A 24,968-nucleotide genomic window follows, 5' to 3' on the forward strand; every position below is an offset into this window, starting at 1 on the left:
TACATCGAAATAACGGCCACCTAGCGAGAAGGGGAGGCAGATTTCTGAGCCGACCTCCAGACTCACGTGGCTCTGATCTGCCTCTGAGACAATCTCACTCTGCCTTCTGTTGCTTAAACAGTAATTATTAAAGACATCAAAGAAAAACGCCCGCTCCACCGCTACCGGGGCCGCGATCCCCGGCCCATCCCTGCCGCCACCCTGGCTTTCTGTGTCAGTGGGGTAGGACCAGGCTAGAATAGAGCCTCTTCTCTGGCACCAAGAGCCACTTCATTTAAGGCCAGAAGAGAGACCACGGCCCACCCACGGCCCCGCCAGGAGTGAGAAGCAGCAGACACGACACGGGCCTGTTCTGCCATCTCTCATCAGCATCAGTAGCCCAGACACAGCACCTGCACTTGGCGTGGAAGACAACTCCCCTGTTGGGAGCCAACCTTTCCGCCTCCTATGGAAGGACGCCAGGCAGTGAGTGGGTTCCTCTCCATTCTCCTCCCCGCCCCTCCCCAGGAAGGGAAGCCTGGGAGAGTCCGATCGCCAGGTCCACTTGGGACGTGACATGAAAGAGGCAATCTCTCTTCTTAGCATCGACTCTAGAAAGCTTCCAGATCCCAGAGTGGTCCCTCCTGGTCGTCAGAAGAGATGGTGGGTGACTCGGGGGGCTCCTGTGGCCAGAGCACAGACACTCAGACAGGAAAGTACAGCACCAGCTCCACACCCCTTGGGGCACCTGGGGGAGCCCCGAGGGTGGGAGCGTGGAGCCTTTCCAGGGAGGGAGAGGCAGGTGCTTCCACCAGGCTGCCCAGGCGGACTTCAATAACCCTATGTGAGCCCCTCTGTGTATGAGGCCCTGTGTCTGGGCCCAGGACACACGAGTGAGAGATCCAGTACTGTCCCCAGTGTGTGTATACACACTCACGAATTACTAACAAAGAAATATGTGAAGTGCAGCACCAACCCAAAGAACGGAACCACCCATTCTGCCGGGGGACGAGGATAACACAGGAGGGTAAATGTCACTGAAACTCACGGGTGCTACCATCACGCAGGGACAGACGGGGCAGGCACTGCGTGGACCAAGGGCTTCATTGTCATTCTAAGGAGCTGAGGCTTTACCTTGCGGAGCGGGGGGAACTGAAAGCAGAAGTGGGTTGTAGAGAAAGGGGGAAGAAGGCAGGGAGACCCAGGAACAGGTCAGGGGGTCACGGGGGCCCACTCTGGGGCAGTGGTGGAAGGGATGGAGAAGACGGAAGTGGGGGAGGGACACAAAGAAGAACAGGCAGAACTGACAGATGTTCATCCACAGACTCCAGAGAGCACCAAAGGCACCAAGGAGCGGTGGGCCTGGGCTACTGGTCTCAGGGGACACCCAGAACCAGAGGGAACAGTAGCTGGAGGATTGATGAGTTTGGTTTGGACAGTGAGTGTGAAACGCTCAGTATGCAATGAAACACAGATGTGAAACTCAGGAGGGAGGCGGGGCCTGAAGATACAGATGCGGCATCATGGGTGTACAAATGGACACTGAAACCACGAGAAAGAAACAGTTTCTTTTAAGCAGAGTCCTCTTACAAGAGAAAAGAGGGCCAAGGACACACACAGAGGCCCTGGAATCTCAGAGGGGAGCCAGGAAAAAGGCAGCGTCTGTGCAGTGAGCAGGAGAGAGGACGGCGTCCCAGACCAAGGGGGAGGATGGTTTTTCTTCGAGGAAAGAAAGGGACAATTAACATCAACAAACGTTGCAGAGAGTCCTAAAATGAGAAGGTTCTAGTGAATGGGTGGGGAGGCAGAGGCCCGACTTCTATGGTCCAGGAGAAGACGGGAAGGGAAGTGGAAAGAGAAAATAGTAGCAGGAAAGGTCTGAGAGAAACTTTACAGCAAGTGAGAACAACAGCACATTTGTGAGTAAACGAGAAAGAGCCATTCAGAGTGGACATCTAGATCTTCACTAGCCTCAACTCAAAGAGAAGTGTGAGCTGCAGACACCTTGGGAATCATCCAAAAAGTGGTGGTGGTTGAAGCCGTGCCCATGGACGACACGCTCATGGAGAGTCCAGAGAGAAAAGCAAGGACCCTGGGGTTTAAAGGAGCTGGAGCAAGAGCTTCTTTTCCAAACCCATCCCCACATCCAGCTCAATCCATAAGGCTGGAATTCCAGCCACATTTCCTTCTAGAAGGGGGTGCCCCGATGATTAAGGCACATGGAAAGTCTTCAAGTTCTTTGCAACACTGAGGTTCTATAAATGGTGAAATGGGTAAATAAAGTCAGGTCCTATGGGACCCAGGGTCAAAAACACAGGTTACTTAACTGTCCCTTTGATATTCTGAAGCTTTGAGACATGTCAAATCAATCAGTCAGAAAGTTGAGCCTTCCCTATTAACTCCAGGAGAATACTGGTTAACATCAACGACATGTACCAAATAGAAACGTGGGTTGGGCTTCCCTGGTGGCGCAGGGGTTGAGAGTCCGCCTGCCGACGCAGGGGACACGGGTTCGTGTCCCGGTCCGGGAAGATCCCACATGCCGCGGAGCGGCTGGGCCCGTAAGCCATGGCCGCTGAGCCTGCGCGTCCGGAGCCTGTGCTCCACAACGGGAGAGGCCACAACAGTGAGAGGCCCGCGTCCGGCAAAAAAGAAAGAAAGAAACGTGGGTTATGCAAAGTGCACGTAATGATAACCAAACAGAAGGGACAGCTAAAAAAAGTCAGGACTCAACAAAATGTCTACCCAAGTGAGATTTTTAAGACGCTTCCATGAAAGTACAACTGTCATACAATAAAATGTAGAGGCCTTAATCTGACGAGTTTTAACTACCTATGCCCAGGTGATCCCAGCCCCAATTGGCATCTAGTCCTTTTCCATCACCGAGGCAGCTTCCTTGCTCTTCCCGGTCACTTGCCCTCCCTGCCCTCAAGAAGGCACTTTACCACCATAGATTGGTTTGTACTTCTTTTGTTTTCTAGATCCATCCATATGGTTAGATCAGTAGTTCATTCCTTGTATTGCTCAGTGCTATTCCATTGCGGTAACAATTTATTTACCCATTTTTCAGATGACAGATATTTGGGCTGTTTCCAGTTCGGGGCCTTATATGAACATTCCTGCACAAGTCTTTTCATGAATGTGTATTTTCTTCTAAGGTACTGGAATTGCTGGATCATACTGTAGATGTTCAACTTCACAAAAAGTGCCAAACAGGTCTCCAAAGAGGCTGTACCACTGAATGCACGTAATACTCCACAATCTCACTAATATTCGATGTTGGCAGTCATTCTTATTTGAGCCATTCTAATAGGTGGTATCTCATGGTGGTTTTCATTTGTATTCCCTGATGAGTCAGATGTCCAGCACCTAGCCACATGTTTATTGGCCATCCGGGGATCTTCCTTTGTGAAGTAACTGCTCAAAAGTGCACAGGTGTATACGTTCTGACAAACAGGGTTGTGTGACCACAACCATAATCAAAATATAGAAAATTTCCATCACCCCCAAAAGTTCCTGTGTGCCCTTCTTGGTCAACTCACCTCCACATCCAATGCCCAGCAACCACTGATCTGTTTTCTTTCCGTATAGTTTTACCTTTTCCAGAATGTCAGATAAATGTTGTCAGGCAGTACATAGCCTGTTGAATCTCTGGCTTCTTTCCACTCACAGAATGCATGTGAGATTCAGCCACACTGTATCAGTCTGTTTTTATTACTGAGTAGTATTCCAACAAAGGTGTTGATCCACTCACCAGTTGAACGAATGCCATTTGGGTTTTCAGCTATTGGAAATCATGAATAAAGCCACTGAAAACATAACTTTTCATTCTCTTAGGTAAATACCTAGAAGTGGGATTGCTGGGTCATATTGTAAGTAGAGATTTAAAATTGTTTCACAGGGTAGATTTATAAGACACTGCCAAACTTCCTTCCAAAATGGCTGTGCCACTCTGCCTTCCCACCAGCAAGGTATGAGAGCTGGTGTTATCAGGTTTTGTTTTTGTTTTTGTTTTATTTATTTATATATCTATTTACTTGGCTACACCAGGTCTTAGTTGCAGCACACAGGATCTTCACTGTGGCATGTGGGCTCTTAGTTTTGTCATGTGGAATCTAGTTCCCGGACCAGGGATCGACCTGGGCCCCCTGCACTGGGAGCGTGGAGTCTTAACCGCTGGACCACCAGGGAAATCCCTGTTTGTTTTTGTTTTGAAGGCATTCTAACAGGTGTTTACTAGTACCTCATTGTGGCTTTTAGTCTCATTTCCCTGATAATGAGGTTGAACTTCTTTCATGTGCTTTGCCGCCATCTGTACATCTTAAAGTGTCTATTCAAATCTCTTGCCCATTTTTAAACTACGTTGTTTGCATACTATTGAGTTTTAAGAGTTCTTCATATATCCTGAATATAAGTCCTTTATTAGACATATGCTTTACAAAAGTTCCCTCCCAGTCTGTATCTTTCCATTGTCTTAATGGTATCTTTGGAAGAAGAGAATTAAAAAAAAATTTTTTTTTTTTTTGGCGGTACGCAGGCCTCTCACTGTTGTGGCCTCTCCCACTGCGGAGCACAGGCTCCGGACATGCAGGCTCAGCGGCCATGGCTCACAGGCCCAGCTGCTCCGCGGCATGTGGGATCTTCCCGGACCAGGGCACGAACCCGTGTCCCCTGCATCGGCAGGCGGACTCTCAACCACTGCGCCACCAGGGAAGCTCGAATTTTAAAATTTTGATCAAGTCGGAAATACATTTTTTTTCTCTTGTGGATTGGCCTTTTGGTATCTAAGAAATCTTTGCTTGTTCCAAAGTCACAAAAACTTTCTCTTTTTTCTTCTGGAAGCTTTACAGTTTTAGAATCTAAACTTTGGCCTATAATTCATTTTGAGTTAATTTTTGTACATGGTCCAAGGTATGGGTCGAGAGGTTCATGTTTTTTGCATATGATGTCTAACTGTTCCATTATGATTTGCTGAAAAGACTATCCTTTCTCCATTGAATTGCCTTTGCACCTTTGTCAAAAATCAACTGACCATGTATGTGTGGGTCTATTTCTGTACTGTCTGTTCTATCCCATTGATCTATGTGTCTATCCTTTTGCAACACCAAACTGTCTTGATTACGGTAGCTCTATAGGAAGTCTTGAAAATCAGGCATTGCAATCTTCTAGCTTTGTTCTTTTTCAAAATTGATTTGGTTTTTCTAGGTCCTTTGCATTTCCATATAAACTTTACAGTCAACTTGTCTAAACTCTGACTAGGATGGCACAGAATTCATCAATCATTTTAGGGAAAGGGGGCATCTTAACTACATTGAATCTCTCAATCCGCAGTACAGCCCTCCATTTACGTAGCTCTTCTCTCATGCTTCCCAGCAATGTTTTGTAGTTTTCAGTGTAGAAGTCTTTACACACATTTACTCAGTTTTACTCTAAGGTATTTGATGTTTTTGAAACGACTGTAAATGGTATTGATTTTTTAATTTTTCTTTTCTTTCCTAATATATAGAAATACAATTGACCTTACATCTTGCAGCCTTGTTGAATTCACTCATTCTTTCATGCGCTGCATATATGTATATATTTATTCCCCAGGATTTTTCATAATCATGTTGTGTGCAAATACAGGTTACATTCTGGAGATAGATTACTTTGTCTGAAACTACAAAGGATAGGTGCTTTTCAATGATAAGAAAGTGTTCCAAATTTCAGGGGGGGGGAAAAAAAGCCTTGGAGAAAATTTAACTGTGTAAGTTGAGATGGCAGATTTTTATCCCAGAGTTTTATTTCCTTCTCTTGTTAGATTAACGCCCTCTTACAAGGGAGGGTGGGAGGCTGTTTCGCTGCATGGCAGTGGGATGCGGTCATCCGGGCATTCGGGTGGACGGGACAACCTACACACAGCTTCAGTTACTCCTTCTATACATCGCCTCTTTCTCCGGTGGTGTCAGTGTTGGCAACAAGCCTGCAGGACACCAGCAGCCCAGGGAACGAAGCAGACGTCTTAGTGCCTCTCCACCCTCTATCACCTGGATATTGACCATAAGCTTCTGATAATAAGATCTCGGTGGGCCTGGTAAACAAACTTTGGATTTCACATGTGATTTTTCAAAGAGCTCCAGGGAGTGGGGCTGTTAATAGCACTTTTTCCACCAGCACAGGAGGCACGTGATAAAGTCTCAATTACAGGTAACCAATAATCCAATGACAATAAACACATAGCAGTGTTTGAAATGTAAAAACTGAAAAGACCCTTGTTGAACAGGAAGGCAGCATCAAGTTCACCAAGTTTATGGCTCAATTACCTAAGTCCACAAAAACAAGGAAACAGATCAACTGATGAAAGACCTGACAAGGGATTGGGTTTTAAATGTATTTCTGCCCCCATCTGATTTTTTTCCATCCTGCAATCTTATATAATTTGACTAACGTCCTCAGTCAGATCTATGGTATCAACCACTAGGATCTGTTTGAAGTTAATAATTGCCTCCATCACAAAAATCAAGTAATTACTTATCATGCTAGTGTTTCTGCCCAATAGCTTCACATGTGATTTCTCTATTATGAGTCAGTGAGACTATATATGTATGTGCATTTGTGTGTTATATATATAATTTTTTTAACAGAGAAATAACTCTAGAGCACTCCGCTGCCATTCTATCAAATGCAAGGCAAGTGATTGCTGAGTTCCCAATTACGTTCAACCTTAAATCACACTGCTTGGTCTGGTTGTATATCCAGCCCTACAGGGAGTTGTGCAAAGGCATATATTTGGCAAGCTTTCAAAGCACGGCTACAAAACACGTGCTGAAGAAAATGATTGAAAATATTAAGAAAGCGGTCATTTATTTTAGAAAGCCTGTTCATGTGAGACAATACGCTGCTTCCCAGAATAGGCTCCATCCATCAGGAAAACACTACAAGCCAGCACACCCTGGCTGGGGCCTGAGGCTCAGCCACTACACTGCCATGATTATGATTCATCACCCTAGGTGCATTTAAGATGGATAAGCGGGCTGGCCACGCTTCCACGATGGCGGCCGAGCTATCCAGGGTGGCAGACCCTCTCCCACCCAGATGATCTCATGGACCCTAGAAAACCACCTGGTTCTCCCTGTGGATACTCAAGAGAGCACTGAGGCACAGAAGAGGGATGGAAGGCCTGAGCACCTTGGTGCTGGGTCTAGATCAGCTACTACTCCATTAAGAGATAACAGTTCAAACAAAACAAACCAGGGCTCCATGGCAACCAAGTACCTGTTGTCAACCAGGAGGTCTGCTATGTGATAAGAGGCCAGTGGCCCTTCTAGGGATCAGGCTAGCTGGGCCAGTTACCCTTGGCCAACTGAAGTAGAGGAGAGTCCATCTGAGATGAGACTCAGGAAGTCTCTTTCCAGTGTCTTCCCTGAACTCCCCCTGGAAACCTTCTGTACCACCCTGAGGGGCCAACCCACAAGCCAATTCCACCCAGAATAACTGTTCCCAATGACGAGCCCATTTTCTCACTGCCTAAGCTCTAACTTATATGCCTGAAAGAGAGAATTTATAACCTCTCCTTCCATCACTCCAACCTGAGGAATGGGCAACAGATGAATCCTGTAAAGTATACATAATGATTAGTTTCCTCTAGATCAGGACATACTAAAATTTAACAAATATTTAAGTCTCTCAACCAACTTTAAGAAACATTTAGGGACTTCCCTGGTGGCACAGTGGTTAAGAATCCGCCTGCCAATGCAGGGGACACGAGTTCGATCCCTGGCCTGGGAAAATCCTACATGCTGGGAAGCAACTAAGCCCGTGCACCACAACTACTGAGCCTGCGCTCTAGAGCCCGCGAGCCACAACTACTGAGCCCGCACGCTTAGAGCCCGTGCTCCGCAACAAGAAAAGCCACCGCGATGAGAAGCCCGCGCACCGCAAGGAAGAGTAGCCCCCTCTCGCCTCAATTAGAGAAAGCCCGCGGGCAGCAACGAAGACCCACCGCAGCCAAAAACAAATTAATTAATTTATCTATTTAAAAAATAATAAGAAACATTTAATGAGCCAACCACAGTACCAAGACAAGGAACATAAAACTGCATCTTACTAACTGAACCACTGGAATCTCAGCTTTCCGAAGGCAACCACTTTGAATCGGTGGGGGGTTTCAGATACCACTAAACCCAGCATCTGCAATGAAGACGGAAGTTACTGGCTGGTGGACAGCCAGAAATGTCTGCAAATAACTAAGACAAGAGAGGACATACCAGAAAAAGACAACCAAGCAGTTCGTGAGCAGGAAATCATTTAGGCTCTTTTAAGGGTTAGAAAGGAGAAATGAACAATGGTAAATGAGTGCTTTTCCCTTGCTAACATCCAAGGCCAGGGAAATATGGCCAGTGAAATGCAACCAGTGTGTCCATCAAGAAGGGCCAGCCTCACTTATTCAAGCTGGATCAGACGGTCCTGTCTGCTTCACTTTCAAACAAATAACAAAGAGCACACACACTAAATGTGTGTCACACACACTGTCAAGTGTACCATACACACTAATTTCTAATAAGCCACATTGGAAAGTCACTGCCCTTCAAATACTTAACGGGATTATTGACCACTAGTAGCCAGGTATGTACGGGAATAGGTTTAGAGTATTCAGTTGACTAAGCCAGCATGTTAATTTCAAAAGCAATCAACCAAAGGGTCGAATCGGGAAAGCGAGACCATTTAAGAGTATGCGGTGGATGGTTTCTAGTGTCTGTTATCAGAGAAAAGTGGCTCCAGTGGAGACAGGCTTACTGAGTGTTCGGTAACTAGGAAACCAATGACTGACGGGCACCCCCAACTCCTCTCCCTGCGACCAGCTGACCCTAAACACACACCAGCAACTCATGGTGGGAACACTGCCTGCTGTGCTGCCCACTTCTTACAAACAGGACCCTCCATAAACTGGTCAAAACCCCTCTTCCAGCCCTATCTACCCACCTTCATCTCACATGTCTCAATCCTGCACAGGCCAGGCAAGACGGGAGCAGGCAGTCAAGTGCCTTGACTTGGGTGCGTGAGGCTCCGTCACACGTGGAAGGGGGAGACTGTCTTAAACCGAGTCCAATGAGCTGACGCTCGAAAACGACTCAGCCCTCCTGCTCAAGGGCTCTGTCCACAGGTCTGAGTGCCAAAAAGGTCCATTTCACTACAAATCATCTGAGAAGTTACTGTTTCTTTCATACAGCAACCACTGTAACAACGTGCTGATCAAGGTAGCAGCAAGAATGGAAAGCTGCACAGGGGAGATTTTGCTTAGCAGACGGGTCTCCTGGGCTCTACAACCCAGTCCCCAACTAGCGCATTTGAGACCAAAGTAAATGCTTCAATCACCAGCATGGAATGGCGTGATATAGCTGAGATTCAGTGAGCTGGAAATATGATTCTTTTCTCCCTGAGGAAGGTGAACGTGAAGGGTTCAATTAACTACTTCCAGGCACTGTCACCAACTTTATAGGTATCAGCAGACTTACCACATTTTCCTCCTAAAAATCTGAGATGTCTCCAGGAGGAAAAACCAAGGAAGCAAAAATAAAGCTCCCCACCAAAGTTTAGATTTCTGCAAATATCGGTATCTTAGCAGATTCGTTCCCTCACCCCAGAATGAAGGTTGAACATAGCGTCCCCATCACGCTCCTAAGAAACACGCCACAGGAGAAAACACAGAAAATGAGGCCTGGCTTTCAAGCTGGGTGCAAGTGAGTTCACATTCAGCCTCTGGCAAGGAAGGCAGCGCCGCCCTGTCCCACGGCCCCAGCAAAGACGCAGAGCACCGCTGGGGGGGCGCCCACTGAGAGCCAAGAACGCCGGCAACATGAACTCTTCATGGGCGGGGGCAACCACATTCACATCCTCCTCAGGACACAGGCCCATTCTGCTGAAGTACAGCCATTCCGTGAATCCCGGAATGCCAACTTTCAATGTCTAAAGGCAGGGTTTACAGCAGTGTTTCCTCAACGGTTCCCCAAAGGACTTCAGGACTGTCCTTCTAGGGGCCCAGTTATACCAGGTCAGCGCTCCCCTGGGACAGCAGTGATCTCCGGGGTTCCTCGCCTGCATCCACTTTATCAGTGATGATCTGTGCACACGTACAGTCACTTCTAGCTGCTGGGAATACAGCTGAGGAGACAAGGTCCCTGCCCTAAAAGAGCATGCATTCTAGTGGGGTGGGGAGGAGAGAAGTAAGGAAAAGAAAGATAGAACATTCCAGACAGTAATAAATGCTATTAAAAACACACACACAAAACCTGCCAGATGACAGAATGAAGGGGGACTATGCTAGATTGGGTTGACCGGGAAGGGCCTCTCTAGGGAGATGACATTTGAGGGGAGACCTGAATGGCATGAAGAAGCCAGCATAGCAAGAGGGGGAGGAGGGGAGGGCATCACGCAGAAGAAACAGCCAATGGGAGAGAAGCACACTTGATGTGTTCCGGGTACAGGCAGCGTCAGTGTGCCCAGGAGGAGGGCAAACGGTGGGAAGTGTGAGCCGTGGCAGGACCAGACCACGAAGGCCGACTGTACATCACACGGATGGAAAGTCACCGCAGGGTTCAAGCAAGCTAGTGACCTCATCCTGATTACATTCTGAAAAACTCACCCGGGCCCCGCCCAGGGAGCCGAGGAGTCCACCCGGGAAAAGGTGATGGATGTCCAGGCAAAGAAAACGAAGGATGCTTGGACTCGGGAGGTACCCGTGGAGACGTGCAAAGCGGAACACGTCCTGGAAGGAGAACCGAAGGACCTACAGATGGAGTCCACGTTTGGGTTGAGGGAAAGGGCAGAATCAAGGACACTCCTGAGCCTCTGGCTTGAAGCACTGCTGGGTTTGGATGTCAGCCCTCGTCTTCACTTTCACAAGTATTCTCCAGGCTCTTCCCACCAACAGTGAACTTCAACCCTCACCAGCCACCTTTTAACAGTGGACAGAGAATACTGCACCCCCTGCAAAACTGAAAGGCAGACTTAGGAACTAATACTTATAATCATGCTCCAAAATGAAACGTAAGTTCCAGCCTAAGGGAGGCCTGACAAGAGTCCAGAAGAAGCTGCCCGAGCTACTCACCCGACTCCGCCCGCAACACCACCCTCTGGACCGGGAGACTCCGTTTCCTGGCCCTGCCCAGGCCCTCCAGACGAAGAGCTGCTCACGGAGCATTTTCAGCTTCCTTTAACCAGGCTTTTAAAAACAGATACTTTTTCTACCCTAAGTTTGTCACCATTTAAAATGTTGTACTGGTTAGTGGTAATTATGTAAATGCAAGCAGCCATGTCTATTTTTAAAAGGGAACCCCATTTTGCATTCTTACATCCTGAAATGTTTAAAATAGCTAGTCCAGTGATGTTTTCACTTTAGTCGAACCGTTTGTGTGGATTTAAATACAGGTTCAGCAGAAACCAAAGCAAGTCACACATTTACTTTCTATTAAACATCTAAATCAGAAGATTAAAAGCCTATTTTACATTTAACAGAAAGAAGCCGTCAAATCAGCAAAGCAACAGCCTCACCGTATTTACTGCCAAGCAGGGCTGAGGTTTGAGAGGTAATCAATTTCGGAAGGGAGGGATGGGTTTCTTTAAACTCTTCAAAAAAGGAAAAATACATTTGAGCAAACCTTTAATTACAGTATCTTTCAAAGAACCTACAAAGCCTTTATTCTTTCCAAACCTAATGCTTTTTAAAGGCAACTCTTGCCCCTTAATTCCACATGAAATATTCAGTATAGCATAATTAAATTGTATTCCACGCTATTTTTGTTGGATTCATGGAAATAAGAGGGTGGTAGCATCTTTTAAAACAAACTTCCCAGCAACTTCACTTTCACAGCGAATGGCTGGTTCTCAAAACGGAATTTAAAATGCAAACCCCACTCCAAATGCATATTTCAGTCCAGGACAGACAGGTGGGTTGTAACACCCAACCTGCAAAGAAACGACTGCCCCCTCCTCCACTCACTAAACTGCGTGTGCCACAAGGTACCTCTGAACACAGATCTCATTTCTCAACATGTAAATACCGGGGCCTTGTTTAGTTCTTCATATGAATCTATCCGGTGGGTAAAGAAAACAGAAAGGAAAAAGACAGGGAAAGAAGCACCCATCTGTGGCAGAAAGACGTGTAATCTCAATAACTATTTGGGTAACTGGATCATTTGTGGGCACTGGGCTTGATGTTTTCGATCATTATTGTAACTTACATAACCAAAATCTTAATCTCTTTTCCAATGTGTCAGTAAGCTACAAGTGGACACAAGTCATCTCTCTCTCAGACTGGTGACCCAGGTCACAGGACTCAAAGAAAGAGAAGTGGTAACACACTTGTCGAGTGATCCACAGCAAAGTCCACCAGCCACAGGAAGCCTGGGACCCCATCTAGTCTGACTTTCTGGCATCAGTCCCATGGGAGCCCCCCCGATGGAACAAAATCCTATTAAAACATGCATCTCCCCCATAATGTGCACAGGAAGCCAAAGTCTTCACTTTACATTTTGCAAACATATCAATAGGGACCATCTCAGATCAAGGTGACCCAACCTCTCAGTCCAGCCAGACCATCCCATTTGCTCTATAACTTCCTAAAAGGCACCAAACCTAAAGAGGGTAACCAAAACAATGAAAACAAAGATTTATCAAGTGACATCCGACATTGCTGTAAGACAGCAGCGTATCCACCCAGGCTAGAGGCCATTAGAAAAGCCACTGGGGATTTATCCCGGCTGCTGCTCCAGAATTCTGAGCTGCCAGGCTAGAACCGGGCAAGCACCTGGATGCTTTGTCAGCTTAAAACAATTTCTTTAAAAAGATGGTTCTTAATGAGACTGTGAGAACTTCAAAAGATTAAAATGTATCTTAAAATAATAAAATAAAATAAAATGTGTCTTAATTCTTACACTTGACTTTGGCTTTGTAGATTCGTCTACTTTATTGATTTTAAAAAAGACCACCGGGCTTCCCTGGTGACGCAGTGGTTGGGAGTCCGCCTGCCGATGCGGGGGACGTGGGTTCGTGCCCCGGCCCGGGAGGATCCCACGTGCCGCAGAGCAGCTGGGCCCGTGAGCCATGGCCACTGAGCCTGTGCGTCCGGAGCGGCCTGCGTACCGCAAAAAAAAAAAAAAGAAAAAAAACACCACCCACCAAACTCAGCCAAGTGATCAGTGAGAACTTAACAGCCTGGGAAAAGCTGCCACTACAGCCACCAATGGTTCCTCTGAACTCATGGTTCCAGAAGGGTTAAAATGAGCTGATAAAAATAGAGACCTAACCAAAGCCAAACAAACAAACGTGACGACAAAATTAAATTTTTAAACCATAGAAACAGGTATTCGAATTTAAAGCATCTACCCCACCATATTTGCAAAAACAATTTTTTGAGACTCATTTTTGTTTTCTGTTCAGATCTAAATGTTTAAATAAGACGTCTGCTAGCTTTTCAAAAAACCTGGCCCATTTATCACTTTTTCGAACTACATCATCTTCCCATTCAAATATCTCAGTGACTCTTGTAGGAAAGATGCTGCTCGTGTCCCTAATGTCACGGTGTCTCTGCAGTACAGGGTGTACCCAAAGATCACAAACAGGATGCCGCCTCAGAAGAAGCTGCAGTTATACTGGGGCCTGTGGAGGCTCGGTGACGGCACAGACCAGTTATTTCCCCTGAAGGCACAGCATAGGGAGACTCTGTTAAATCAAGCCTAATATTGCTGATTTCACAATACTCAGTAAGGATCTGGGCTGAAACAAAATACATCAACTGTCAATTAAGTATTGAAGAAGTGTTTTGCATATTAAAAGCACAAATATCACTGGGGTGGAAGTTGGCCAATTTAAACGGGGGAGGAAAGGAGCATTTTCACAGCCACATCCTTGCAGGAGTACCAGGCAGACATGGGCTGGAGGGGCTCAGTCTATATCTGCAGGATGCCTCTACTGAACTTCAACTCCAACTCTTGCTATGTGACCTCAACCAGGGGTGACAAGGCTTTCCCTGCCTCTTTCTCGGGGTTGTTAAGAAACCAAATAACATGTCTGTGAAATCATTTGCTTAACCGTAAAGGCACATAAAATTTGAGTTGCTGATATTCTGGGTTTATATAATAATGCTAATTATAGGTTACTGATATATTAAAACTAGCCAGTGAACTTTTAACTGGGAAACCCAGCAAGTTTCTTCCTGTATTTCTGAATATTAGAAATATTGGGGGATTAGGGGAGGGGGGGGACTGAAAATGCATGTGCTTCTACCTTGACTTAAACTGATGGTGTGAGAAGTAGCCCTGAGACTGCAAAAATGCCCAGCTGAAATAATGACATAAACTGCCTATTTCATCTTTCCTTTGGTTGCACAGCTCATTAACTGCATAAACAGGGAAACTATTTAGGTGTTAAGATCCTGGAAAATCAAAGAAGGTATTCTGATGTCAAACGGTCACAGACATGGACCAACATAAAAACACAAAGAGGGTTTGGAAGCAAATGCCACATCTACAGCAAAACTCAGGTATTCAAGGCCATCATTTCAGCCTTAGCAAAGCAGTGAATTGGCACTTACAGCCTAATTTGATCAAAGTTCACAGGGATTATACATGAAAAGTTATCAGGAAAACTCAACAGTATAAAAGTGAGGCTTGCGGGAAAAACTAGGTAAGGAGTATATGAGAACTCTGTACCATTTTTGCAACTTTGCTGTAAATATAAAACTATTCCAAAATTAAAAGTTCATTTTTCGAAATGATCTGTTAAATTTAAAAAGGGGGGAGAAGCTTGCTTTTGAGGAAGAAAAGGAAGCTAACATATTTAATAGCACTCTGTGCAGTTCAATATAAGACTTTTTCACATATCAACTCATTTCAACCTCACAACCATCTCTTGACACAGGTTAGAATCAGCAGCAGCAGTCCTACCTGACATCTAAAGAAACTCATAAAAGAACCATCTTCCCAGGGGATCCCACAGTTTTTCAGAGGTGGAGGTGGGATCCAGTTCCTGGTCCGCCTGACCACAAAGCCCAAAGCCCAAAGCATAACCAGGTCTGGCCAGGGGACCTAAGTGGGAAAGGGGGGGCTGCCCTCTAGGGAAGATGGAAACGGGACACGGACGTCCACATAATACTAATCTACTGGGCAGGCTCATCTCAGCCGTACCAGTGAGTCAGCCAAAAGCCATCAGTCCAGGAAGTGACATGGTCCCCTTCTTGAGAAGGCAAGTTAAGAGATACGTCTAAAAATGGATGTCCTGGTGCCCCGTGGAAAACCTTGACATTGATATACCTTCTTACAGCAAGTTCACCTGAAAATGTTTTCAACCCAGAAATCGACCCACAAGCTAAGCTTCTAAAGAAGGCTCCCTGGGTACTTCCCTGATGGCAGCAGTGGTTAAGAATCCACCTGCCAATGCAGGGGACATGGGTCTGAGCCCTGGTCCGGGAAGATCACACATGCCGCAGAGCAACTAAGCCCGTGCACCACACCTACTGGGCCTGCGCTCTAGAGCCCACGTGCCACACCTGCTGAGCCCGGGCGCGACAACAATTAAAGCCCGCGCATCGAGAGCCCATGCTCCGCGACAAGAGGAACCACCACAGTAAGAAGCCCACGCACTGCAACGAAGAGCAGCCCCCGCTCGCTGCAACTAGAGAAAGCCCGCACGCAGCAACGAAGACCCAACGCAGCCAAAAATAAATAAATAAATAGATTTATAAAAAAATAAATAAATAAAGGAGGCTCCCTGAAAGGCTGTTACTAATGAACTCAGGGCCACAGCTCCACGGAATAGGAAACTTACAAGCACCACACACGTGAAAAATACAAAATCACAGGTGGGCATAAACCAACCACCATGCAACTTTTCAAAACCCACCAAAAGGAAAGCTCAGAAATAACCAGTTATAAGGTGGCTCCCCTTTAGAAGAGCCATCTGAAGGCTCATGGGTCACCCTCTCTGCCTGATGTCCTGTGTGCCACCAGAGGGCACTAACTCATGTAATTGCTCTTGAAATTCTAAAGTCACACATTTTGAACTGCAGGAATGTTGATGAAAGCTAAATTTCAAATTAATGAAAGGACAAATTTGATATGGGCTTTAAGGACTTGGTAGTCATAAATTTCAATTACATTCCATAAAACTTAGAAGTACACATATGACGCAGCAGAGTAGGCTAAAAACAGTAAGTTAACCAACTCTTCAGATTTATGAAAATAATGGATTTCAAAATAGAGCTAAGAGTTACACATTTGCTCCTGCATCTTTTGTCACTGGGGCTGTCATTTGTATAACATGTCCCAGCAGCTCTGACATGTGTACACAAAAGAGCACAAAGAAAAACATTTCACTTCTTCGTTGCTTTAAAAAGCCACTCTTCATTGAATTACCAGTGGACATGTACCATAATAAAATTATAGTAGTTTATTATGCATGATTAAAACATGATTTAATCTTTTGTACGAAAATCCCTGTAAGAATAAATAGCGAACATTTACCGGTGCTCATTACGCCCTAGGTTGCTATTCTGAGTACATTACACTTATTTAATACAACATCCCTCTGAGAGGCTGTAAAACTCTATTTTAGTAAAAAGTTCAAACATTTCTTGAAGGCAATCAAGAATTTTTCTTTACATTTGTGTCTTCCACCGATGATTTATTTGTCCACAAGACTATAAATTCAGATTTGTGAGTTTTGCTTCATTAACCCCCTTCTGCAATTATTTCTTCACCCCAGAATTCACACTTCTTACACTTCCATGCGACGATAAGATTACATCAAGAGTTCAGTGATCAGCTTAATGAAAAATGCATTATGACCTGAAAGGGGTTTTTGTTTTGCTTTGTGGTACATAAAAATCATAAAAATCTTGGCTTTTCACACTTAATTTAAAAGGAACTGAAACATATTTACTGTTTGATCAGAAATGCTGGTTACTTCTCTGTGTGACATAAAATGCCAGTTCAATTGGTCCTGCTTTTTCTGCTTTTAGTTGATTCCTTCAGTGTCCAATAAATAACTGAAGTTTACACTGAAATGGACAAAATTGGACCAATAAAATACGCTACACCTGAAAAGAAGTTTCAGTTCTTTAGACAATTCGTCACGAGCTGGTGCCACAAATAAACTCACCTTGAGATAACAGCCCACATCACAGGATACTGTCTCCTTGGTTTTGTTTTTGCGGGAGAGAGAGAGGGAGGGAGGGAGGGAGGGAGGGAAGGAAGGAAGGGAGGGAGGGAGGGAGGGAGGGAGGGAGGGAGGGAGGCAGGAGGGAGGGAGGGAGGGAGGGAGGGAGGGAGGCAGGAGGGAGGGAGGGAGGGAAGGAACCACCTCCTCAAAGAACAACATCTTCAAGAACAACATGGGTATTCCAGCCTATGCCAACACACAAAGAATAAAGATGGAGTCCCTGTCACATTCATGAAGGTAATCTGGAACAAAAGTACTCTGTTACTAATATCTAAATAAATACCTTCAAGTTCCCTCTGTATCTTTGTTAATGCCCATTTGATCTAGGAAATATTTTGGTTTACCTTGTTTACTTGATGCCAAATTTTATTCTCTTAAATGATTACATATCAAGAAAAGATTTTTAATGTCTGCTTATTTTCTACCTCCCTATTTTCTTTTTCTTTTTTTTTCTGTTTTTTTTTTTGCGGTACGCGGGCCTCTCCCGTTGCGGAGCACAGGCTCCAGACACGCAGGCTCAGCGGCCATGGCTCAAGTGGGCCTAGCAGCTCCGCAGCATGTGGGATCTTCCCGGACCGGGGCACGAACCCGTGTCCCCTGCATCGGCAGGCAGACTCTCAACCACCGCGCCACCAGGGAAGCCCATACTTCCCTATTTTATTTTTCAATGTTTCTTTCTAGACTCTCATTAGATGTCTTGATATTAAAATATTCCAGACATGACTCATGTTTTTCTTGCATCTGTTTCTTCATCAGGAGGCATGGATACCATAACATGTAGTAAGTTTTATAATTCATAATTCCAAATCCTGATGTGCTCTTATGAACACCCTCTACTAGTCTGACAGTCATTTCAATCACAACAAAATTTTTATATTTCTCCCCAAATTTCACTGCTTTATCATTTTTAGAAGTCATGTATAAAAGGCAAATTAAAAGGAAAATGTTCAGGAAGGATGCAGTGCTAGGTGACCCATTGGGCAGCATTTATTTAGACTCCACGCTGTGCAGGCTCTGTCCTACGTGCTGGGGACACAGGGTAGACATGACAGAGGCCCTGCTCTCATGGAGCTTCCATTCTCCCAGGAGTCAGACCAACAAACAGACTGTTGCTCTTACAAAAATAGCAGCTCGCTAAGGGGACCGAGAGTGGCATCTGGGCATATGGGTGGTCACAAGGCCTCTGTGACCAGGTGGCATGTGGACAGAGACCCCCTCTATCTGAGCTAGGTCAGGCCAGAGATCTCCTTCATAATAACTCTGGATGAAGCAAGACTGGGTCACTTTAATCTTTTTAGTAACATTCAGTTCAAATTAATTTCAGGTTTTGAGTACAATTAATTCACTAATAGAATTGTCTTGAAGCCAGATATGGAGCTGGCAGGATGGCAAAGCTCTCCCTACGAATTCTGCCAGCTTTCATTCCAATATGTCAGCCCTCACGGCTCCAGCTCTGTGGATCTCTCTTCTTGCTGCGCCCATGAACAAGTGTGTGGTGAGAGCCTGAAATAAATAAGTGTAAAATGGGTCAAGACCGTCGCTTCTATTTCTGTTTTTAACTGAAGAAAGTATGCCCCATTTCCAGAGGCAGAGAGAAGAGACCTCTGGGTAAAGGCAAACTAAAGTATATGTTAAACGTATATATACGTATGTATATGTACATGCATATATGTACATATATGTTCCCACACATCTGACTTATTTCTCTATGGTAACTCAAAATTGGTTCTTTTACAGCCGTTCTTTTCGTAATCATTACAGCATAACTTTCATCGGGTTGCAGGTTTTATCTTTAAGAGGCCACAAAACTTTTGTAAAGGATCAAATTAAAAATTAAAGGTTTGAAGATGATCAAGGTTCAGGTTCAATTAACATTAATTTTAGAAGGATTTTTTACTGACTATGCATATTCAGTAAACTACTTAAGTTTTTGTTTTGTTTTTTTCTAACATAGCATCCCGGGGGAGTCATTATGTACAATCAGCTCTCTAATTCAGATTAACGTGTCTAAGTACACATTGATATAACAGAACACAATGTTTCGAGAGGCTCCCCTGCTAGAGACTATTAGTTGAAGCACAGGACTAAAAAGGTGAACTTCTTAAACTGAATTCCAAGCACTCCCAATCGTTACTTCCTAGGCCAGTTTCACAGGTTAGAAAAATACAGGATTTCAAAGGATACAGAATAAGGAAACGGACTACCAGTTGCTAATTATGTAAGATCCCAATAATAAGCTATAGGTGATTTCTACAGTCCCCTTAAAATTACCCAAACGCACACTGATGGTGAAGGAAAGCCTCAGATCTGTTTTCTCGAATCTGTCTCTCATTTACAACCCCTTGCTTAGGTACTCTTGGGGGGAAGAGCCATAAAGTGAGTGATTTGGGGTAAGACACTGAACACCGTACCAATGAGTCTTACAGGGCAAGTTGGGAACGCATGGTGTTCTGGGGGGAGTGATGCTGTCTGATTTGTTTTTTGATTTTGGGACTGATTTCCAACCAGTCCTCAAATTGACTGAATATTAGCATGACCATTGAATTCCAGTGAATCGAGGTAAGTAAAAAAGAACCATCATATTCAGGCACGTGTCCAATGCTCAGAAGACAGTCGATTTCACAAGCCTTGAAGGCGTCCTAAAAAGGACACATTACAAAAAGAAAAGAGCTTCTTACAAGGGAAACTCTCATGACATTTATATCTATTTCCCTAGGTGCTATTCAATTAAATAATTAGTTAAGACAGCAGAACAACAGATGGAAGGTTTCAAGGCGATCAAATGTAAATTTTATATATACATATATATATGTGTGTGTGTATGTATATATATATATTTTTTTTTTTTTACCATAACGTGATTGTCTCTATGGAATCAGACAGCAGTTTCTGACTTGTTTTCTATTGCTCTTTGCCCATCTGCTTTCTGCTACCAAAATTTTAAGATGTGTATCAACAAAAACAGTATCTATTCTCTTCCCTCAAAACAGTTATTAAGTGTACCTCTTTGGCTTGAAGGTACATGACCACAGTGTGTCATCTGCCCCATTCAGCCACCCACAACTACATGCAGATGCTGGGCTGGGTGCTATGGAAAAAGAAATAGGTGAGGCCCAGCACCTGCTCCAGACCCACAGTTTCGTGAATTAAAGATGCCGATAAAGAGAGAAATTACAATACAAGGTGGCAAGGGCCCTCAGAGGGATATGGAAAGCAGTGCCCACGGTAAGAGTGAACCAACAGGTCAGGCTGTGCAGAAAGGGTGTGTGGAGAAGTGACAGCTGGGCTGGCCTCTAGAAGGAACTTCTGCGAGATAAAGCAGATCTGGGGAGGAAGGGCCAGGGGAGAGAAAGAAACAGCACGTGTGAGGGACAGAAGTGTCCGGCAGTGGGGGCGAGGTGAGAGGTGGCGGGTGCAGGTGTGCTGGGCTGTGGGCTCTGGTATTTCTCTCCCTGCACCTGCATCTACATCCAGAGGCGGGGGCACCAGGTTAATGAGTGCGTTACTAGTAGGGCAGATGCAGATGACAGTGCACAGAGCCATCCCGAGAGCTGGCGTGTGTGTGGGGTCTCTGCACCCTGAGGAGGCAGGAGGGCAGGAGCTTGCCTACTGCAGGCCAGACGCCTGTCTTGGCTGAGGTTACACCGACTACGTGGTTACAGCTTAAATTTCAGCAGTAAAGTTCTGAAGGAATAAATTACAAATTTAAATGTTATACTCTGGATTTTTTGAGGCTAGAATTATAACAAGAGCACGCTAGCGACCCACGTCTAAATTTTTAAAAAATGAACAGATGTCCAAATGCTCACCTTCCTGGTCTCCTCGACACGCTGACCTTCACTTTCTAAGAAACCAGAATTGTGTGTGTAGCAAATTAAGTAATTACGCTAACGATGATTTTAAAAAGCTAATCCTTTGGTTCTCTAACGTAACGTGTTATAATTTACAAGTGGCATCATAAAATAGCTCTTCTTTTGCTGGGATACATTCCAGTCCATTCGTCATAAAGATGTGTGTGTAAAGGAGTGACTTTATAAGTAAAATACCGCTTACTGGGGAGGAAAACCTCAAAACAAACGGCAATTGAGCCATTAACGTTCTTTTAATTTCTTGCTTAACTTCCAGCTCTTGGTATTCATTTCCCCGTCAGATGGAAACATCTGAATTAGAATAGAGTTTAACAAATCTTATATAATGAGTAAGCTTTCATTATTACTAAATTGTGTTTACTGAGTTTTTTCTTTCATGTGACTACAATGGGCGAGAAGGCCATCATACTTAAGAGATAAACTTAAAATATAAAAGTGCACAGTCAGGGACCAAGCGGATTCTCTGTGATACTGAGGGCATTACTGAAGTTGGGATGCTGAAAGAAAACACAGACTACCAGGTAGACCCCGCTTCCTCGTGGTGTCAGCTCACATGGAATCAACAAGCAATGACGCCCTCAACACTAAGTCATCCAAGGGCATATGGTTCACAAATGCTCGGCTCAAAGTGGGCTCCCCCTAATTTGGGGGCTGATAGGACTTTTGAGGATTTGGGGGTTAATCTTAATACAGAAAACAAACTAAAGGGAACCTAAAGTAATTTCAACTTGATAAAGGGACAGAATCAGGGTAGCCATTCACCTTTTCCCCGGGGGTTCATTATTGGTATGGGAAGTATTAAGAGCGTGTGTGCTGCTGAGGTGTCCTGTTCACTCTTTCCAAACAGTTCATCACTTTCCCTAACCTACAAGGCTAAAAAATAGCTTTCCAACCTCACCTTCAATGTTGATTAACCTTTAAAGACACATTGTGGATCAAAGCCTATACACACACATACACACACACACACACACACACACACACACACACAGAGGCATACCTCGTTTTATTGCACCTCACAATATCGCGTTTTTGACAGATTGGAAGGTTGGTGGCAGCCCCGTAACAAGCAAGTCTACAAGCACCATTTTTCCAACAGCATTTGCCTACTTCACGTCTCTGTGTCACGTTTTGGCAACTCTTGCAATATTTCAAACTTTTCTATTATTATTCTTCGATCTTTGATGCTACTCTTGCAAAAAGATTACAACTCGCTGAAGGCTTGATGATGGTTAACATTTTCTAGCAATAAAGTATGTTTTTAATTAAAGTATGTACCTTGTTTTTTAGACATAATGCTATTATTGCACACTTAACAGAGTACAGTATAGTGTAAACATAACTTTTAAATGCACTGGGAAACCAAAAAAATTCATGTGACTCTCTTTACTGCATTATTTAATTTATTGCACTGGTCTGGAACCAAACCCGCCGTATCTCTGACGTCTGCCTGTGTACACACACACACACACACACACACACACACACACACGTATGTGAAGTCTTTGCATAATAAAAGGCTGACCACGCCTGCCTTTTAAAAGCATCAGACGGCAGGCAGGTTCTGTATACTCTATTATATGGGACTGCCTCAAAGCTACTAAATGTGGGCTTCTGCAGGGATTCAAACACATTTAGCATTGTTAAATACAATTAATAGAATTTGAGGAATTTGAAGATTATGCCAAAATAAAGATAGGAATCTAAAGGATAAAAGTCAAAACCCCAGTGAAAAGTTGCCATTTGGGGGAGATCCTGCAAAATTACGGCCTTGTGTTCTGATGTTTTCTGTGACTCAGAATTCTTGCCTCAAGCCCCTAATTCCAAGGAGTTACCACTCGGATCTAACTTGAGGCAAGAACAATCCCCCAGAACCTCACAGATGCTCTGAGAAGTGTAACGGGATCAGGGGCAGAAGGGCTCCTTGGTGGGTAGAAAGTTAGAGCAGAGGCCACTGCAGCAGCAACCCTACCAACAGCCCCGGGCTCCCTCTCCTGCCTCTCCGACCCTGCTCGTCTCATCAGGACCATAAGTGGTTTCAGATCCACACAGACAATCCTTCACAAACCCTGGCCTCCCTGTTCCTTAACCCAATCCCCCCCAGTACCCTTGGACTGTATTTCCACGATCACTCCCAAGACCTACGCTGTCCAGTATGGTAGCCACAAGCCACACATGGCTATTGAAATGTGCCTGGTCTCAACTAAGATGCTTTGGAAGCATAAAATCCACATCAAATGTCAAAGATGTAGTACAGAATAAAGGTAAAATATCTCAACAGTTTTTATATTGATTACATGTTCACATAATACATGGGGCTAAAGAAAATATATTATTAAAATTAATTTCGTTTGTTTATACTTTTTAAAAATATGGGTCCTAGAACATTACAAATTACACGTGCGGCTCCATTATATTTCTACTGGACAGCACTGCCCTAGACCTTGATGTTAACCGTAACTGCACCCCTTGGTGATACCAGATTGAAGCATCCCACTCTCTGACTGTCCCTACGCCAACAATTCCATGGCCCCACTCCTCGAGTCCAGCGACCCCAGGGCTTCTTGTTGCCCCTCGTCTCCCTCGTGCTCCACTTTTGCTCCCGGCCAAGCTCAGAGTCCACTGCCCACCGTCACATCAGTGTTCAGCTCCCTTGCCCCTCCCTCCCTTCCCAGCACTTCCCTGGCAAAATCCCCATCCCAGGTTAAATCCAACTCTCTGCCCTCTCCTGGCCCGCACTGGGGCAGCAGAAAATACAACTCCTTGAAAGAACCTGCTCCGCTTCCTCTCCTCCCATTTTTGCTTGAACCAGCTGGAATCGGTGACGTCCTCACCATTTCACTCATCCGGCTCTTATCAAAGTCACCAACGGCCTCCACGCTGCCAGATCCAGGGTCAGTTCTCAGCCTGTATCTGACCTGACGTTCAGCAACACCTGAACACAGACGATCACGCTCTCTGCTTGGAAACACGTTCCTTCAGGACACCCCGCTCTCCCATTTCCTTCCCTGGCGTTCCTTCCCATCTCCTTCGCTTCCTTCTCACCCCTCCCCTTACCACTGGGTACCTCCCGCACTCCGTGTCTGAACTTCTCCATCCATCCACACCCACTACGGATTTCATCTATCCCAGAGCTTTAAGAACCTTCGATACGCTGACAACACTGAAGACTGGCTCAAGGCTAGGCCCCTCCTCTGAACTGTGACTGCTTACTGGACACCTCCACGCGGCATCATGAAGTTAACACAGCCGAGACCTTTCTCCTCACCCACCTCCCAGCCTGCTGCTCCCACCGCCTTCCCCACCTCGGTGAATGGAAACTGCATTTACAGTTGCTCGGTGCAAAAACACTGGCATCGCCCCCAACTCCCCATGTCTGCAGAGAGCCAATCAGCTCTCCCTTTGAAACACATCCAGCATCTGATCACTTCTTGCTGCTCTGGTCCAAGCCACCCCCGGCCCCTGTCACAGTCTCCTCACTGGTCTCCCTGACTCCATCCCTATCCCCCTAAACCAGGAATCAGCAAACTTTTTCTTAAAGAGCCAGACAGTCAATACTGTAGACTCTGTGGGCCAGATGGTCTCTGCTGCAACGACTCGACTTGGCCGTTGCAGCTTGGAAGCAGCCTCAGACAATACGCAGACAAATGAGCACGGCCCTGTGCGAATAAAACTGGAACTTAAACGGACACTGAAACCTGGACTTCATGTACGTTTCAGGTGCCACAAAATATGACTACTCACCTTACTTTTTCAGCCACCTAAAAGTGTGAAAAGCATTCTTAGTTTGCTGGCTGCACAAAAACAGGTGGCAGGCTGGATCTGGCGCTCAGGCCTACACAGTATTGCCGACCCCCGGCCCTAGACTACTCTCTGCACTGCATTCAAGTGATCCTTTTAATCACGTTGTTTTCCTGCTCAAAAGTT

General features: G+C 45.2%; 1 protein-coding gene across 4 annotated transcripts in view; it reads right to left on the reverse strand.

The window, feature by feature from the left end:
• Window positions 1-24,968, reverse strand: part of CAMTA1 (calmodulin binding transcription activator 1) — an 893,482-nt gene that overhangs the window by 770,998 nt on the left and 97,516 nt on the right. The window contains exon 5 of one of the 4 annotated variants that reach the window (XR_009539108.1): window positions 17,601-18,675. The exons of the other annotated variants lie outside the window; for them this stretch is intronic. The gene's annotated coding sequence lies outside the window, so the exon portion shown is untranslated. Of the gene's footprint in view, window positions 1-17,600; window positions 18,676-24,968 lie in introns of those variants that run through there. 4 annotated transcript variants of the gene reach the window in all.

This window comes from Lagenorhynchus albirostris, chromosome 2 (genome assembly GCF_949774975.1).
Source record: "Lagenorhynchus albirostris chromosome 2, mLagAlb1.1, whole genome shotgun sequence".
Taxonomy (NCBI): Eukaryota; Metazoa; Chordata; class Mammalia; order Artiodactyla; family Delphinidae; genus Lagenorhynchus; species Lagenorhynchus albirostris.